Source organism: Ahaetulla prasina, chromosome 5 (genome assembly GCF_028640845.1).
Source record: "Ahaetulla prasina isolate Xishuangbanna chromosome 5, ASM2864084v1, whole genome shotgun sequence".
In the NCBI taxonomy this organism is placed as follows: domain Eukaryota; kingdom Metazoa; phylum Chordata; class Lepidosauria; order Squamata; family Colubridae; genus Ahaetulla; species Ahaetulla prasina.
In genome coordinates, this window is record NC_080543.1 from 42,499,960 (window position 1) to 42,517,592 (window position 17,633).

The window sequence follows — 17,633 nt, forward strand, 5'->3', positions numbered from 1 at the left end:
AAAATAATGGACTCAAATTTGCATGAGTAGGGATTTGGGGGCTTTGAGCTGAGGGGAGATTTGTGTCTTATATATATCTCCATCTTTCCCTAGAACTACAGGAGTACAACTACATGGACAATTACAAACATAGAACACCTTAAAAAGGAAGAAATAAAGAAAATGCAGGTACAATACTGAATGTTTTTCCATTTTATTCTTTCTGACCCAACAGAAAGTTGGGAAGAAATTATGTAACTCTAGCTGGACTCTGTCCATCTGTCTTTCACCATGGTAATGTTAGGAAACAGAGTGAGGTGCATATGAGGCACGCTGGGTCATCTGATTAAGAGGAAGAGGCAGTTTTCAGAATGGAGCAGTCAGCAATTTCCCAAGATACTGTCCACCTGCCTTTGGAACATCTTGTTCCCTGGAATGAAGTTGGCTCCAATCTTCCTGATCTTCCGCAAAAGTTTGGGGGCTCCATGGGTGGGGTGGGGACTTCACATTGGTGGGTGGTTGATAGATTAATAACCGATCCCTCACACTCATCCTACTGTGTCCCTCCCTATCTTTTAGTTAGGATTGAGTATTTATATATTTATAATATTTTATTGGTATTGTGTATAGATTTTGTATGGTTTCATCCTTTTAATATTGTAAGCCATCAAGAATTACCCTCTGGTAAGATGGGTGGCTAGATAGATAGATAGATAGATAGATAGATAGATAGATAGATAGATAGATAGATAGATAGATAGATAGATAGATAAATTTTTGAACTTGTTTTCTTCACCGCCCTGGATTGAATCCATTTTCATTTTCACTTTTCTTTTGCTGATTTTTTTCCCCTGTGTCAAATTTGATCGGTTTTCAGAAAGTTATAGTGATAGGCAATGGACATGCAACCCTTTGTTTGATTCTTTCCAATATTATGGAAACAATAAAAAGAGAAAATATTTTGTTTCTTATAAGCATTGCATAAAAATATTTTTTATAGGAATGTAACATATGTATGTATGTACAGTATGTATGTACTGTATGTGGCATATAGGCCATTCAATCAGAATTTACTCTGATCACCATACAAATCTCTATGCATTTTAAACCAATATAGTTTTATTTCCAATATACCTTAAATTTACCCAGCATAGAGTTCTTAATTAATACCTGCTTAGCTTTTTTGGGCAATTCTTTTAAAATTTTGTCTCTTTTCATATGCATTGATATGAATAGTACCTGCCACTGTACACAGGGCCTTTCTTAGCATGCTGTTTTGCTACACGTTTTTATTTCTTGCCATCTGAGCTTCTGTGTACACAACAAAATTCAGTGGACTTATCAGATATATGCATTTTTATTTCATAATTTAAGCTATCTTTATAGTTCCTCAATAATACACTGGTTGGGTATAATCACTTGAGTCCATTGATCAGATAAGCACATCTACAAGATGCAATGTTTTCATAGTCAGCCAATTCCACACAAAGCAAATCCTAGAAAATCTCATTCTTTTAAATCAATGCCAAGACAGCTTTCTCCTGAATAGCTCAGCGAAGTAAGTTTGAATATTTCTTGTGTAAAAGCCAAGCTTGAGATAGATAGATAGATAGATAGATAGATAGATAGATAGATAGATAGATAGATAGATAGATAGATAGATAGATAAAAATATTTAACTTTCTGGTATCTATATGTTTTTTTCTATGTGATTACTTAGGTCAGAGCTACAGAGAGAAAGATTTATGTAAACAATAAAACTATTTCCAGAATGTAAAATATAAGGGAAACTAGTATATATATATATATATATAAAACCTCAAATTCCTTTCAAAGAATTCTTATTCATTGGAGACGTGTAGCAATCAGTGACACAGAATAAAACAGAGATGTGGCAACTACACCCACACATACCTACACACAAAAGTAAGGGGAAATGATAAGTACAAAATTATAAAGTTGAAAGGGAGAGGCCATTCATAATTTATCTGATACAACTTCCTGATCCATGTAGAAAACCATGTAGAACATTTCTGATGACCCCACTAGTTTTCCTTTGATGCAAAGAAGAGAGTTCCTCTTTCCTGCATGGTAAGTGGCTCTATTGTTAAAGTGCTTTTATCAACAATAAGTTTGTTTAGTGCTCAACTGAAATCGGGCATTTTGCAACTCAAGACTATTACCTTTAGCTCTGACTTCTGGGCAGCTGAGAGAAAATGGGGTTCCCAGATGAAGTTTTTGATGTACATGAACTGCCTGGTTAAAACCAGGAAGTAATGACATCCGCCATCGCTACTGGATCACCGAACTACTGGCCATGATCGCTACCGGATTGTGTGATCCGGTCCGATCTGGTAGCATTTCACTCATGGTATAAATCCTGTCTCATTCATGGAAATTTACAGGTGTTTCACCCATCTTTTTTATATCAGAAAAAAAAAATCCAAGAAAGAAAATACAGACAGCAGAGAGGTGCTATGGTTACCCAAGAACCAATGCATTTACAAGTAGTCCTCGACAATTGAGCTCAAAATTTCTGTTGCTAAGTGAGACATTTGTTAAGTGAGTTTCCTCCCATTTTATGACCTTTCTTGTCACAGTTAAGTGAACGACTACAGTTGTTAAGGTTAAGTGAATGTGGCTTCCCCATTGACTTTGCTTGTCAGGAGGTCATAAAGGTGATCCCTCACATGGGACACTGTAACCATCATAAATCTGAGTCAGTTGCCAAGTGACCGAATTTTCATCATGTGGCCGTAGGGAATGCTGGAATGGTCATAAATGTAAAAACGGTCATAAGTCGCTTTTTTCAGTGCCGTAATTTTGAATGGTCAATAAACAAACAGTCGTAAGTCAAGGACTGTATTTCAAATCCTTAAAAATGATTTTACCCTTTTTAAATTAGGGTTAGGGTTAGAGTTTTTCTGATAAAAAGAAAAAGACCTTATATGAAATACTAGCTTTGTTTTGGGAAGGAATTACTGGGCCATTTTTTAATAAAAAGATGTAAAGTCAAGCTGCATCAAAGGACCATACGGAAAATTGTGGCTCATGAACATTGAGTCCGTGTTCAAATTAGTGCACCTTTTGTTGGGTTCTTCACATTTCATGGTTAATATTCCATTTTATCAGGGCAACTATAATAAAATGTAGTCTGGAGTCCCAGGAAAAAGAACATTCTCAGAGGCTTCTCAGAGGACCAAGAAGTAGTGGAGCCTTGCAAGCCTGGTAGGCAGGAAGAGGGCTAAGATAGCTCCTTCCCTAGCAGTTCACAGTTCATAGCCATAGTTATGTAGATAATTGCTTTAGGCTGGCAAGTTTCTATTTGTAAGTGAACACAATAAAGAAGCTACTCAATGTAGCTCCAGATGTCGTTCTTGATTCTTGGGGCCTGACTTTTCTTGCCAGACAAAAGGATTTATTTTATTTATTTATTTTATTTTATTTATTTATTTGTCACAACAATATATGTAACTATCATACAGAAAGGTTATATAGTATATAAAGGTATAAGCATATATATATAGGAAAAAGAAAAGAAAAACAATAGGACAGGAACGGTAGGCACGTTTGTGCGCTTATGCACGCCCCTTATGGTCCTCTTAGGAATGGGGTGAGGTCAATAGTAGAAAGTTTTTGGTTAAAGCTTTTAGGATTATGAGAAGAGACCACAGAGTCAGGTAAAGTATTCCAAGCACTGATGATTCTGTTACAGAAGTCATATTTTCTGCAATCTAGATTAAAGCGGTTGACATTAAGTTTAAATCTATTAGTTGCTCTAGTATTATTGCAATTAAAGCTGAAGTAGTCTTTGACAGGAAGGACATTACAATAGATGATTCTGTGAGTTAAACTTAGGTCTTGTTGAAGGCGACGGAGTTCCAAGTTTTCTAAGCCTAGGATTTCAAGTCTGGTGGGATAAGGTATTTTATTGTTTTCAGAGGAATGGAGAACTCTTCTTGTAAAGTATTTCTGGACACGTTCAATTGTATTGATGTCAGAGATGTGGTAAGGGTTCCAAACTGGCGAGATGTATTCTAGAATTGGTCTAGCAAATGTTTTATATGCTCTGGTTAGTAGTGTGGTGTTTTTGGAAAAGAAACTACGCAAAATTAGGTTTACAACTCTTAGAGCTTTTTTTGCTATGTAGTTGCAGTGGGCTTTGGCACTTAGATCATTTGACATGAAAACTCCAAGGTCTTTGACGGGATCGGGATCGTCTGTAAGGTAATGTCCATCTAGTATGTATTTAGTTTTTGGGTTCTTTTTTCCTATATGTAAGACTGAGCATTTGCTGGTTGAAATTTGGAGCTGCCAAAGTTTAGACCAAGTGGATAGATGATCAAGGTCGTTTTGAATGATAGAAGTATTGTCTGTGGTGCTAAATAGCTTGACATCATCAGCAAAGAGAACACAATTACTTGAGATATGGTCACAAAGATCATTAATGTATAGTATAAAGAGTGTTGGTCCAAGGACGCTGCCTTGAGGAACGCCACTCTTGACAGGAACAGGATTTGATAAAGCATTGCCAATTTTGACCACTTGTTGTCTGTTAGACAGAAAAGCAGATATCCATTTGTGGAGGGGTCCTGAGATGCCATAGGATGTTAGTTTTAGGAGAAGTTTATCGTGTACTACTGAGTCAAAAGCTTTGCAGAAGTCTATGTAGATTGCATCTATTGATTTGCCTTGATCGAGATTTGAAGTCCATATGTTTTTGCAGTGGAGAAGTTGTAAGTTACATGATAATTTTTTCCTGAAACCAAATTGTTTGTTGGAGAGTAGGTTGTTAGTTTCTAAGTGTGAGGTAATGGATTGGTTGATGATAGATTCCATGACTTTGCAGGTGATGCAGCAAAGGGAGATCGGTCTGTAGTTTTCGACTAAGCTGGGGTCTCCTTTTTTGAAGATGGGGATGACTGTGGCTAGTGACCAAAGTTTGGGAAGAGAACTGGTAGTGAAAGCTTTATCAAAGATAACACTTAGGGGTTCTGCTATATTAATGGAAAGTTTTTTTAAGAAGTATGCGCATAGTCCATCAGGTCCAATAGATAGCGATGGTTTTAAGTTATGAAGAGTGAAGTTCACGAGAACATATCCGTTGTAGAAATGATAGATCGGGACGTGATCTAAGTTTACTGTAGGCAGGGTTGGTTTTAGCAATAGAGTTTATAGTATAAATGAGTTTACGTTTGCTGTCCTCATTTGTACATGTGACTCTACAAAATCTTGGTGCTGTTGATCCATCACTGTTTTTATATTCTGGTCCATCTCTGGAGACAGAAATTATTTCATTTGGGGAGATGGTTGATGAGATATAATTTCCAATGATGTTGTGAATCTTATTGATATCAGGTTCGTTGGTGTTTTCTAGTCCAAATAATATTGCATTATTTATTTTTTGTCCTCTCTCCATGGCATCTCTGATTAGTTGGTTAGTAGTTATTTGTTGCTTAGGTTGTGTTGTATTTATTTGTTGTCTAGGTTGAGTTGTAGGTTGTGTATTATGTAATGATAGATGATTTGGGAAGAGATTTGGATCATTTGAGTTTTCATTTTTTAGTGTTGAAATTTGTTTTATCAAGTTTGTGAAACTTTGTTCAATAACTGTTAGAATTTTTTGTTCAATATCTTGTATTCTTTTTTCTAGGTTTTGTTCAATAGCTAGTAATCTTTTATCTAAGTTTTGTTCAATAGTTATTAATCTTGTTTCTAGAATTTTATCAGCGTTGGATTTTCTGGCTGGCATAATGATATTTTGAGTTTTTATGTAATTGGTAATGAAGTAGTATCTTTCTTATTTCTTTGTTTTATTACACACTCTTTCTAACTTTAGTAATGAGGAAGTATTTCTGCAATTTTTCTTGATTTTTTTTCCCTTTAACTTTCTATGTCTCCAATTTGTATTTTGTATTTCTTTGTATTTCTCCAATTTCCTTGATTTTTTTTTTAATTTTTTTTAAACTTTCTATGTCAATCACTTTGGTAATTGTTATGGTAATGGGGATATCACTATGGTAACGGTGAAATTCGGCGGGAAATTTAAAATGATGAGATTGGATGGTTGAAGAAGCCTTTTTAGGGGTGGCTACAATGGCGGATTTTTCAAATAGACAATAGCTACAGTGAGGGGAAATTCAAATAGTCAATAGGAGCTGGGAGACTGGAATCTCCTCTGAACTCACCAGCGGTCCTGCAGCGGCACTGTCAATTGGTGGCCCAGCAGTTTTAAATCGGGTTATACATCCAGGTTCAAGTCCAGCTTCAAATCAGTGTGGGGATCGCAGCGGGAGCGGTCCTCTGGGTCAGCCACCCGGCTCCTCGTCTCGGTCGCCTGGACTGCAGCGGCGGCAGCCACCTAGGTCCTCTTCACGGCCGCCTGGACAGCAGCGGCGGCGGCTTTCTGGGTCCTCAGCCACCCGGATGGCGGCGGCAGCGGCTTCCTGGGTCCTCGGCTGTGCGGATGGCGGCGGCAGCGGCTTCCTGGGTCCTCGGCCGCCTGGATGGCGGCGGCTTCCTGGATCCTCGGCCGCCCGGATGGCAGCGGCGGCGGCTTCCTGGGTCCCCGACTGCCCGGCTGCAGTGGCGGTGGCTTCCTGGGTCCCCGGCCGCCCGGATAGCAGCGGCGGCTTCCTGGATCCACGGCCGCCCGGATGAAAGCGGCAGCGGCCTCCCGGAATCTCGTCGGTCCTCGTCGTGGCCGCCCAGATCGTAGCGGTGGCGGTCTCTTGGATCCCGGTGGCAGTGGCGGCAACAGCTCTATTTCAAAATTTGCTTTGGCCAATTTGAAGTCTCGGGGATTGCCCTCCTAAAGAGCTTTCGCTCTTTTACAGAGAGCGTTCCTCCGAGGCAACCTTGCTGGTCGCCATCTTGCAGAGAATGATCTGCATAACTATACTCTATAGGGAAGGGACTGTCTTCCTGCCTACCAGATATTTCAAGGTCCTTGAGGCCAAATATGGCATTTTAGGATCATGCCTAGGCATGCATATTTTCCAATGAAACAATTAAAATAATTTAATTACAATTTATTAGAATATTCTGATAAAAGGAATCCCTCTCATTCAAAGAGGGAACTCAGATCCTTAGCTTACGTTTTATTTTATAACTAAGACATCAAAGGAAATGCAATTGAAAAGGTGTTTGGATTTGATGAAAGTAACTTCCCCTTTTCATAGGAAATCAGTTACATGTCGTCAAACATGTTACACTTTGCATCCCATAATCTCACACATGCTCATTAAAATGAAGTCTGACGACAGAAGGGGTGTAAATTTTAAGATGCTAATAACGAAAAAGGTTGTTTGGAGTTGAGACAAACCAAATGCCAATTAGGGCTAACAAGCTTTTTCTTATTAGGAGAATTCTCCAGACTTCCCCTCTTATAACTTATCTTTTCAATTTAGAAATGTTAGAAGCTATCAATCAACCCGTACAGCAATAGGATCAACAGTTTTGCTATATTCCAGTCTGTGATGATTTGATAAACCCTTTTCACCATTTTAAAAAAGAGAAAAATAAGTCAAATTAAAATATAAAATAACTATGTTAGTTAACAAGTATGATATTATCACAAAGGCCAAGTTATGTGGCCCTCAGTCCACTCCTCTTCGCCCTCTGGGAAGTAACCTCTCTCTCCTGGACTCCAGACTCCATTCCACCACAGCAATATAGAACAGAAGCCCCCAAGCAAATCTTCATGTGACACATTTCATCTGGGTAATAAATACCTACTGCTCTGCAGTCTTATCATAAACTTCAAATACATCTAATTTAAATTTATTTATTCATTTATTTATTGGGACATTGTTCTGAGATATATATATGACACAACTAATTACTGTAAAAAGTGAGATATTTCTTTGAACCAGCTAGTATAGAGATGAGTTAGAAGAAACGTAACAAAACAAATCTGCGGGAAAAAATAAAAACAAGATAATTCCAGCTATTGTAAAGGAAAGTCAGATTGGACTTTTCCCATTGAAGCAAACCATTTATTGCATATGCACTCTGTACCTCATAAATAAATATATAGTCTATTAAAAAAAATAAGAAAATGTTATTTGATTACTTTAAGGCATCAGAAGAAGCCCCTTTGACATTAATCTGACATCTTGGATAAAAGCTTAAATTGCTACAAAATGGAAATTGTGAGATGAGATGCCTAAATCAACTGGTGTATCAGTCCATCAAAGTTAAAGTAAGAATACAGTAAACAATATGTAAATGGAGGATCTAAGCATATAAAGAATAGCAATCGTTACAAAGAAACACCAGCTTCTTCACTAGTTATCTGCATGATCTGTGAAGCAGCTGCTGATTTGAGCATCTTCCTTTAAATAAATGTGTGTATGTGTGTGTGTGTGGTGGTGATGGTGGTGAGGAATAAGCTTGATTTTTCACTGCTCAGCACATATCATTAGCTCTTTTATAAACTGACTACAAAACTGTAAATGCTATATACATCACTAGTACTATTTCAGAGTTCCTTTTCAAGCTTTGCTCTAAAAAAATACACTAAATATAATTTTCCAAGAATGGCAGTGTACAAAGAAGGGACTGTTTCCTGTTCCATGAAGGAATAGATAACATTTATTTTATTTTCATTTTAATACAAACTTAACTTGATTTAAATTTCTCAAACTAATAAGGAAATCAAAATGAATATATTCTTGGACATTTCTTTTACAGATTTTGTGATGTAGTTCCAGAGTCTAAAAGTGTCTATAAAAGATGCATATTCTTGTCAATAATCTAAAAATGCATTATATAGGAGAAAATTGCTTACAATAATAGAGAGAAATTTTTTTTTGTATTTAGGAAAGTATACCTTAAGACATTTGTGCTTCTAAAATGGTAAAAATGTTTGTGTAGATTTAAAAACATACTGAAAACTGATGATAAAAAACAAATAAATTAAAATTGAAAAAATTAGAAACTTAGAAAAGATTGAAAAATTAATGCATTCTTAATTTCTTCCGAAATTGGTAGGAACAGCTATATAAGAATTTGTTTGTCTATTTCAGCTGTTTCTTTTAATAAAAGAAGACAGGTGTGCAATTCAGGTCTGGAACAGTATAGATATCATGTTTTAAAAAGGTATCAGGAAGTGGTTAGAAGAAAATCATCATTAGCAGTATTGAACAAACAATTTGCACAAGAATTTGAGCAAACATTCATGCAGGATTATAATAGGCTGGATGTATTTCATTTTCCATTCTCATATTTGCATAAGACATTGTAATGTGTTTTATCATTGAAAAATTAGAATTCAAGGCCAAACTAGACTTGACTATTCCTTAGTACCAATAAAAGCTTTGTTTCTTTTTAAGATTATGGCTTTGATTCAGTTTAGCCCCACTGCTATTTTAACTTTTAAGTAGAAGTTACACAGAAGTAAGAATATTAGTAACTTTTAAAAAGAAGATTGGAATATTCTGTCAAGAAAGGCTAAATTAGATTGTTTTTACCTTGATTTGCTTTCAATCTGGTTGCAAAACTTAAAACTATTCATGTTTTAGTAGTGTTTAATATAAATTGTTTTTAATTACATTTTGATTAAAAAAGCTTTACTTCTATCTGCTTTAAACATAGTTTAGTACTAGAACGGTGGAATACAGGGATAGGAAGTGCTGTTTCTGCATTATATGACTGTAAATGTGGAAAGGCAAGGCAAAGCAAGGCATCTGTGAGGATTTTATTCCACAAGTCATTGTAGACTATGGGGGAGGGGTAATTGTGATGACCCAGGGTGTGGCACGAAAGCAACACAGCCAGAGAACAGGTCTAATTCCCCTTTATTGCTCCAACTTTGCCCCCAAATGTCCCCAAATTTACTACAAGTACTGGAGCAATGCTTTCACATGCACCTTCAGCAGCCTCTGGCTGCGATTAGTCCAGTAAACAAGGTTAGCCAAACAGTAACCAGGGCCTTCAGTCCAGTAAGCCAGGTTAGCCAAACAGTAATCAAGAGCAAGAAGTTCAGAGAAGCAGGAAAACAGGGCAAGTCCCACAAGACAGAACACAGTAATCTCTAGACATTGGCAAGTGCACACAAGGCTCCACAGATTCAACATTTGCTCCCAACAAATGCTCCTCCCACTGGCATCTCCTTACATCTTAATCCCCAGGTGTGCCTTGTGAAGGCGGGCATGGCACTCTCCTCCCTCATAGCCGGCTCAGTCTGCGTTGTTCTTACCTTGTGTTGTGGACCGGATGATGAGGAGGTTGGGGAGGAACTTGGGCCAGTTCTGGAGTCTGGGGAAGGCTGATGGATGCTCTGCGTCGGATGCAGAGATAGAGCCAGGGCCTTCCGACCTTTCCAGCCACCGGAGAGGCAGCTGCCTTTGGAGGCTGAGATAAGTGAGGAGGAAGAACAGCTAGGGCCTGTTCCAGATGCAAGTATGAGCAGAGCAGTTAGGAGAGGAGAACAACGGAGGACAAGGAGTCAACTCAGGAAGCAAAGAACACATGGATGCTGAATGGCTCCTCCCTGGCTAGGGAATAAATAGAAAGAAAGGGCTAATGCCAGATGTTTTCGGTGGGTAGATGTAATTAATTCACAAGAGACCAGTAGTTTTTTGTGACCAGTAGTCTGTTTCTTCTTTCTGCTAAGGCTGGGTCAGAACACCTTCTCTCTTCTCTCCGTTCTCTAGGATCAGGACGGGGTGGTCCTTGCTCTTCGCCTGAGCTCTGTCTCTCCTGCTCCTCCCTGTCTGCAGCCTTTCTGATCCTGAAAAGCCTTGCCCGGACTGATTCCGCCTTTCCCCAGTTTCCTCCAAGGCCAACAGAGCCGCCCACTCAATCTCTATAGGTTCTTGTTCTAGTTCATCTTTCCCCGTAGATTCAGACTCCGATGGGGGCATGACAGTAATGCACATACCACATATTAAAAAAGGATCGATTTTCCAGCCATGTGTTGGTATCTATCCTTGACATTTTGGTCAACTGCCCCTTCCATGTACTCTGCTGAGTAATCTTTTTAAACTAAGAGATGCATTTGCCCTTTAAATGGTACTTGAGGAGATATATTCTGTTAGGATATTAAAATGTCTTAGGGCTCTAAGTGTGGGATATATCCAATTTATCCTAAATTGTCGTTAAGGACACCATTAATTTATTTAGAAAATTTATATTGTGCCTACTTGCACATGGCAACTCAAGGTGGCTTACAGAACATAAAAACACAATGTAAAAGAAATAAAAATAATAAAATAAAATAATATCCCCCCGGCAACAACACACACTCATATCAGCCATTTAATGGGCTCCATCCCAATCTGGGTTCCCCAGGCCTGCTGGCAGAACCACGTCTTCAGGGCCTTTCTGAAGAGTGTTAGAGAGGGAGCCAGTCTAATTTCTGGAGGGATGATGTTCCAAAGGGAGGGAGCCACCATGGACGAGGGACTTCTTCTGGGTTCCACCAGATGTATCTCCTTAGGGAACAGGAGCCACAACATTTCTTGTTTCCCTGCCCTAGTGGGTCAGGTAGATGTGACCAGCACTATGTTGGAAAACATGCAATTTAGAACTGACCCCACAGTGTTTAGCACACAAATTGAGGCAAGCCTTTAAGCTCTACTGTATCATGCCTCCCTACCAGAATGCTCATAGTTCCATTTATATCTTCTTCCTATCAAAAGCTTATTCAGCTCTTACTCATTATCAGCAGGTAGGTATTGCCATTATAGCCAAAGCCTTCTATGCCAATACACATCATCCACTGAAGTCCAGACACCTGAAGCATTAAGTATTTCTTTCTTACTGTTGGGTTATAACCTACATCAAAGGAAAAAAAAGAAATCAAGAAAAACAGTAATTAGATAGCAGATAGCTCCTTTCCAAATAACCCGAAGCAGTGCTAAATCAATACAGCTTAACATCAGAATTTGAGAATTAAAAAAGAAATCCAAATGAAAAATAACTCCACCCTATAATAAAATCAACACCACCTATATCCAGATCTGTAAAGCAAACAACTTATCTACGATCCAATAACATTTGACGCCTGTGGCCCACATTCCAACAAAAATAATAGGAAGAACTTAACAATTAGTCATATGAAATGTTTTGTGAAGAGATTAATTCAAAAAATAGAGAATAAAAACATAAAGAATCATAACAAGATATAATTTGACTACTTTTAGCTTTGACTCTACTTTCACCCACTTGTAAATTGTTTACAGGTATGACTGTGCTCATCTATAAGATTTAAAATAGTGTAGAAACTATATTCACTGTAATGAATATTTGAAGAATTGCTGAAAAAGAAATCAAGGACTTGCTCTGAGAAAATTTAGATTAGTTTGATTGCTATTTCACTGCTGATATTTTAACAAGTATTAGATAAATAATATTGGTAATTTAAATGCTACAAAAATATATTAAATATTAACCATTCTAAATTAAGAAGTTTCTTAATAAAATGTTAGAAGAGAAGCAATTTCCATTAAAAGTCAAAAAAAAATTCCAAATAAAGCCTATGAAAAGCACTGCAGCTGGTGTCATATTATGGGTCTCTCAGAAGATAATTTTTTAAGATAGAGGATCCATTACTATTCTTGACTTACTTATCTGATGTAGAAAATTAACAGCACATCTCTGTGAATGATATTAAAAGACATGTAGATTGTGAGAGTTAGGCACATCTTTGCTCTAACATTTCTATGTTGAATTGAGAAGTAGGCCTTCAGCTTCTACTGGCATTCTCTTTTTTGCAAGTGGAACCATTTGAGGAATCAGACATTTTGAAAGCCTTCTATTTAATTGATATATAATAAAAATGAGTACCTGCTTATGTATTTGAAGACACTGGAAATTGGAAACATAACTGAAGGACATGAACCTTTCTCTTTTATTTTCCTTAGCATCCCTTATTTGGCAAATGTCTAAATAGGTTTCTAGTGATTACATAAACTTGATAGCTGATAACAAGGATGGGAGAATACAAACTACAGGTGGACAGTGGGCTGATGTGAAATATAAGCAGATGCAAATTCCAGATATTTTTCTTTGGTTACAATCTCCTTTTTAAAAAAATTCTTCTCTTTTCCCCACTTCCTATTTCTGCATATCTCAATCCCCCTTCCCATCCAGTTTGAAAAGTAATTGTCTAAGCCATTAGGCATCAATTAAGAATGAGCTTCTCTTTCTCCTCCTCACATGTAATTTCCAACAGAAAGTTAAGTTTTAAGGCATGCATAATACAGGAGAGAGGATTGGCAGTAGAATGATGGCAATTCAAAAGGAGATGTGTGCAACCAATTACTTCTCTCTTTGATGGAAAAACAAATAGGATCACTAAAGTCAGTCTGGTTCTGGTTGCTTAAATCTCTTATGAAGTTCTGTAGTTGAATCATTTCCCATTGGGATTATAACAGCTAGGGCATGTATAGACATTTACAATAATTAAAAACATTAGTCTTGAAACAGAAGGGAGCTCTTGTAAAAGACAAGGTAAATAAGCCCTTCTTTTTTTTAAAAAAAAATCCACAATAAAATGTCTATTTACTTATTTATCTTCACTGTATTAATTATGTGGATATTTGTGTGTTTAAATGACCAAAAATATTTGTGGCACTTCCATATGGAGAGCTAATATTCCTGAACAAATGACAATGTGTGACTATTTTCTGTGTTGGCTTCCTGTTTTATTAGTGAAAAACTGAAAGATGGGAAAAATGTAATTAAAAACCAGCCAAAGGAGTTTCATCCTCTTCTTTGGTGGGGGACATCTATCTCAGTGATCTTTGCACTGAGGTAAAGAAATTTTAACAACAGATGTCTTCAATTCCAGTAAAAAAATGGAGAGGAGCACATTTTTTGCAACTACATCTTGCATTTGCAATAGGCTTAGTAAATGAGGTAGACAAGAACAGTGCCCATCATTTTCCTTCCTTTCTCCTTTTTTCTTTTTAGAATCTCAGACTGTGAGGTAAACCACTGGGTACTACCTGGAAGATGTAGTAGTCTGAGATTACCAAAACAAATGGACTTGAAATCAAGAAAGCTTTGCCTTGGAGGTGTAACTGTGAAATATTTCATTGTCTGTAAAATCCCATGGATGAGGTTGAACAATTGCTTTACAAAACATTTTTGGAAATTATTGGCATCTTTTTATTTATGAATACTTTTATAACGCTTTAACCAGTTAGGTTTATGTAATCCAAGACACATAAATTGTAAGTTAAAAGTTTCTATCTCAATGTATTTCAATGTCAACCTTGCAAGAGTCAGAGAAAACAAATTTTGCGTTTTTTTGGCATTGTAGCCTTAAGCTATTTCACTACTGTGCCTTGCCCAGTTGGAAATGAAGATGAGTTAAGAAAACTATTTCTGTATTTTCATCTTCTCACCCACTTTGACCACAGTACAGCTAGATATCCTAGCTCAGTCATGTTTTTCTGATTGATGGGTTTTCCTTCTGGTCTAGTTAAAGAGAAAGAAAACTTGGACTAGAAGATGAAGTGGTAAAACTCTTGTTAAATACATTTTCTTATAAACCCATTATTTCACTCTTCCACTATTTCATCTCTAATTTTTTAAAAACAAATATAGGCAGATCTTTTCACTGTTTCATCAATAAATTTGTACTCCTACCCTCCCAAAAGCAAAGACAAATCCACAATTGTTTCATTAGTTATGTTGTAAATTAAAAAGGTCCACCTTTCATTGTTCCATTGGTGAATTTGTAACCAAACAGTGACCAAAAGGATGGGGTGAAGAAAATCCTGCCACAGTGCACAGCAACCAATTTGAGGTGAGGTGTTTGCATACAATGAAATGAAATGAAGCGTACTGTATGCTGGACAGCAACACTTGATCTTGAGTAAGAAAACATTACTTCTGAAGTGGAGCAGAGAAAGGTTGTTGGAAGTTGCCTTCCCAGAGGACCAGGAGAAAGTAGAGGATAATGTCAAGTGTTCCTGCCTGAAGAAATGGTCAGTGGCCCATGTTTGTACTCGGGCAAGCTGGTCACGCAGATCAATCATTAGCTGCAAAACCTCTCAGTGAGATAGCCCAACAGCTTTATGAGGGAAACATATGAAAAAGAGACATATTAAACATTAACAAATTTATTACCATTCAAACTTTTGTGGATTTTGTATAGAATGTGAAGGGTGTGTGTGTTTGTTTTATTTTTATAGTTTTATGTATGATGTACACTGAAGATGGCATTTAATTTCATTGTACGAGGTGCAATGACAATACAGTAAATTAAAACTAAATTACATCTGTCTCCATTTATCTATTAAATATATATTCTGCTTTATAGTCATTTAAAACAATTCCCCAAACAGATTAAAAATTAAAAACAGCAAGTCAGTGAAACTCAGTAAGTCAGCAAAAATATTTTAACTTATTTTCCAAAATGGCATTGAAATAGTAACACCTGTGCAGAAGAAAAGAAGTGAAAAGAATTTGAAACTTAGTGCAAGCCAATATATATTGGAAATGAAGCATTGCTGTTAGGCTGGGAATCAAGGAATCAGTAGAAGATAAGTATGGAGTAAGAGTCATGTATAGTGTATATATAAAAAGCCACGGCTGGGAGCTGCCACTCACTCCAAGATTTCTGTGCTGCAGAAGCCCATATGGCCAAGCATGTTGTAACTGGTAGATAATCTGAGGATCTTGGATTTACATGTCTGGCTTTGCAGAGTCTCTCCTTAAAAATACCTAAAAGATACAGCTGGTCCAGAATGCAGCAGCTATTGCTTCACAATTGTGTGAAACTGCTATTGCAAGAGTAATCTGGTAACGGATAATACCTATGTGCAGACCAAGGTTTAAAAGGTTGACACCTTTTAAAGCCTTCCATGGCTCAAGTCCTGGTTATTACTGGATGTCACTCATAGTAATACCTGTTCATTCAGTAAAATATGGGAAGAACTCCTTTTGGGTTCCTATTCTGAAGGAGTGTAGCCATTAGAAGTCAGGAAGGTGAGTCTTTCTCATTGCTGCCCCCCTCCTCCAAAGAAGCACTGTTTCCAAAAGCAGACCAGAACCAACACTATTTAGGAAAGCTCTTATGACAGAATGCCTTTGGGGCTGATAGGGTTGAAATTGCTCCTGCAGTGAGGTTACCAGTTGTATCAACTTGTTCTTTGTTGTTTCTTGGCACAATATGGTAGGAGACAATGTTATTATTCTGTTTGTTGTTTTAACTCTTTTCAGTGTATACTGCAAGTGTAAACTGATTAGAATCATATAAGTGACATGCAGGTTTAAATAAATACTTCAATACATGGGAAAAGAAAATGTGGGAATAAACATCTTCACATCATTTTGTTTTGTTTTACTATCTGTATAATCCAACTAAACTGAAAGTGTATTAAGTAGGAAGCACAAAAATACTGATCATTTCACTATTCTCATCACTGTGATTCAGATGTCAACTCTTGATTCCTAAAGCAATATTTTTTTTCTCTTTGAATTAGTTTTTTCTCCAAAGTCACCTTCCCTAACAAAATCCTTTCTGTGAAGGAGAGTAAAATTCATACCTCATAAATTATAAATATTATCTTCAAATGCAGGGCTAACACAGGATCTCTAAATTAAAACTAATTAAGCAATGTCTTAGTGAGAATCTCACCCCACAGTTTACAGATCAGCGTAAACCAGCATCAATTAAAAAAGGAAGCTTCTTGAGTTCAAGAGGAACTCATCCTCACTCAAGAGGAAATAGGCAATGTCCATATTTACTTATAAACGATCAGTGAAAAAAAAAAGGACTAAACTGCTGCTCAGAAATTGGGCAGATCCGAAAACACAGCTGCTGTTTGGACTAAACTTAGACGGGCTGCATCCCTTCCCATACTTACCTGAGACTAAACCTGGTGGAAGCAAAGGGATTTATCTCCCGAGTAAACATCTCCAGTCCCGTCTTGCAAATCTTACAAGCGTTGGTGTCGAGCGCATTTGTTCTCGAGAGAGATTCCTACACTCACCACCGTTTTCGAAAGCGCGGGGGAAAGCCCACGTGCGGCCGGGCTGTCAGCAGCCGCGTTCTTTGATTCACTTCCCGGTGTCTTTGACTTGAAAGTCGCTCGGTATGCGGGCAATCTTTCCCCCCCCCCTTCCCTCCCTTTCTCCTTCACTCTTGGAACTGGGCGGAGACAGGCGGAGGCGAAGGCTCGGGTGGGTCTCTTGTTCTTGCCTTTGCCCGACGATCACTTTCCCGCCGCCGAGTTGGAGGCGCTGGGTTTCCCTTTCCGCGCCGAAAAGAAGGAGGCGAGGGCGGGGTCCGCTCAATGGCATTGGCTGGCCCGCCAGCCTCGGGCGGAGGGCGTGACCGGCTAGGTAGCGAGGTTTCCTTGTAACCCGAGCCTTAATCGATGGCTTTCCTCAGCCCGGGAGAGACGACGCGCGGACTCTGTAGAACGCGCTGTCTGAGGACAGGCAGCGGCGACGGCTGCCTGGAGGAGTGTCAGCGCTTCACCTTCTTCCTCCTCCTCCTCCTCCTCCCCTTTAAGGGGTGGGGTTGGCTGGCCTCCCTCGGCACCTGTGGGAGGGGAGAGGGCGGGGCAGGAAAGTTTGGGTCGGTGGTTGGCTGCGCGGCCGGACTTAGGCGGCGGCGGCGGGGGAGAAAAAGCGGGCGTCTCCCTCCCTTTCTTGCTCGCGCCTGCCGGTTCCCAGGACAATCCAGAGCC

General features: G+C 38.3%; 1 long non-coding RNA gene across 1 annotated transcript in view; it reads right to left on the reverse strand.

The window, feature by feature from the left end:
- Window positions 1-17,023, reverse strand: part of LOC131200199 (uncharacterized) — a 32,807-nt gene extending 15,784 nt beyond the window's left edge. Inside the window, exons 1-4 of the long non-coding RNA XR_009155541.1 lie at window positions 16,806-17,023; window positions 14,647-15,007; window positions 11,641-11,760; window positions 10,181-10,478 (exon numbers count right to left, since the gene is read on the reverse strand). This is a non-coding gene — a long non-coding RNA (uncharacterized LOC131200199). The remainder of the gene's footprint in view (window positions 1-10,180; window positions 10,479-11,640; window positions 11,761-14,646; window positions 15,008-16,805) is intronic.
- Window positions 17,024-17,633: the final 610 nt, after the last annotated feature.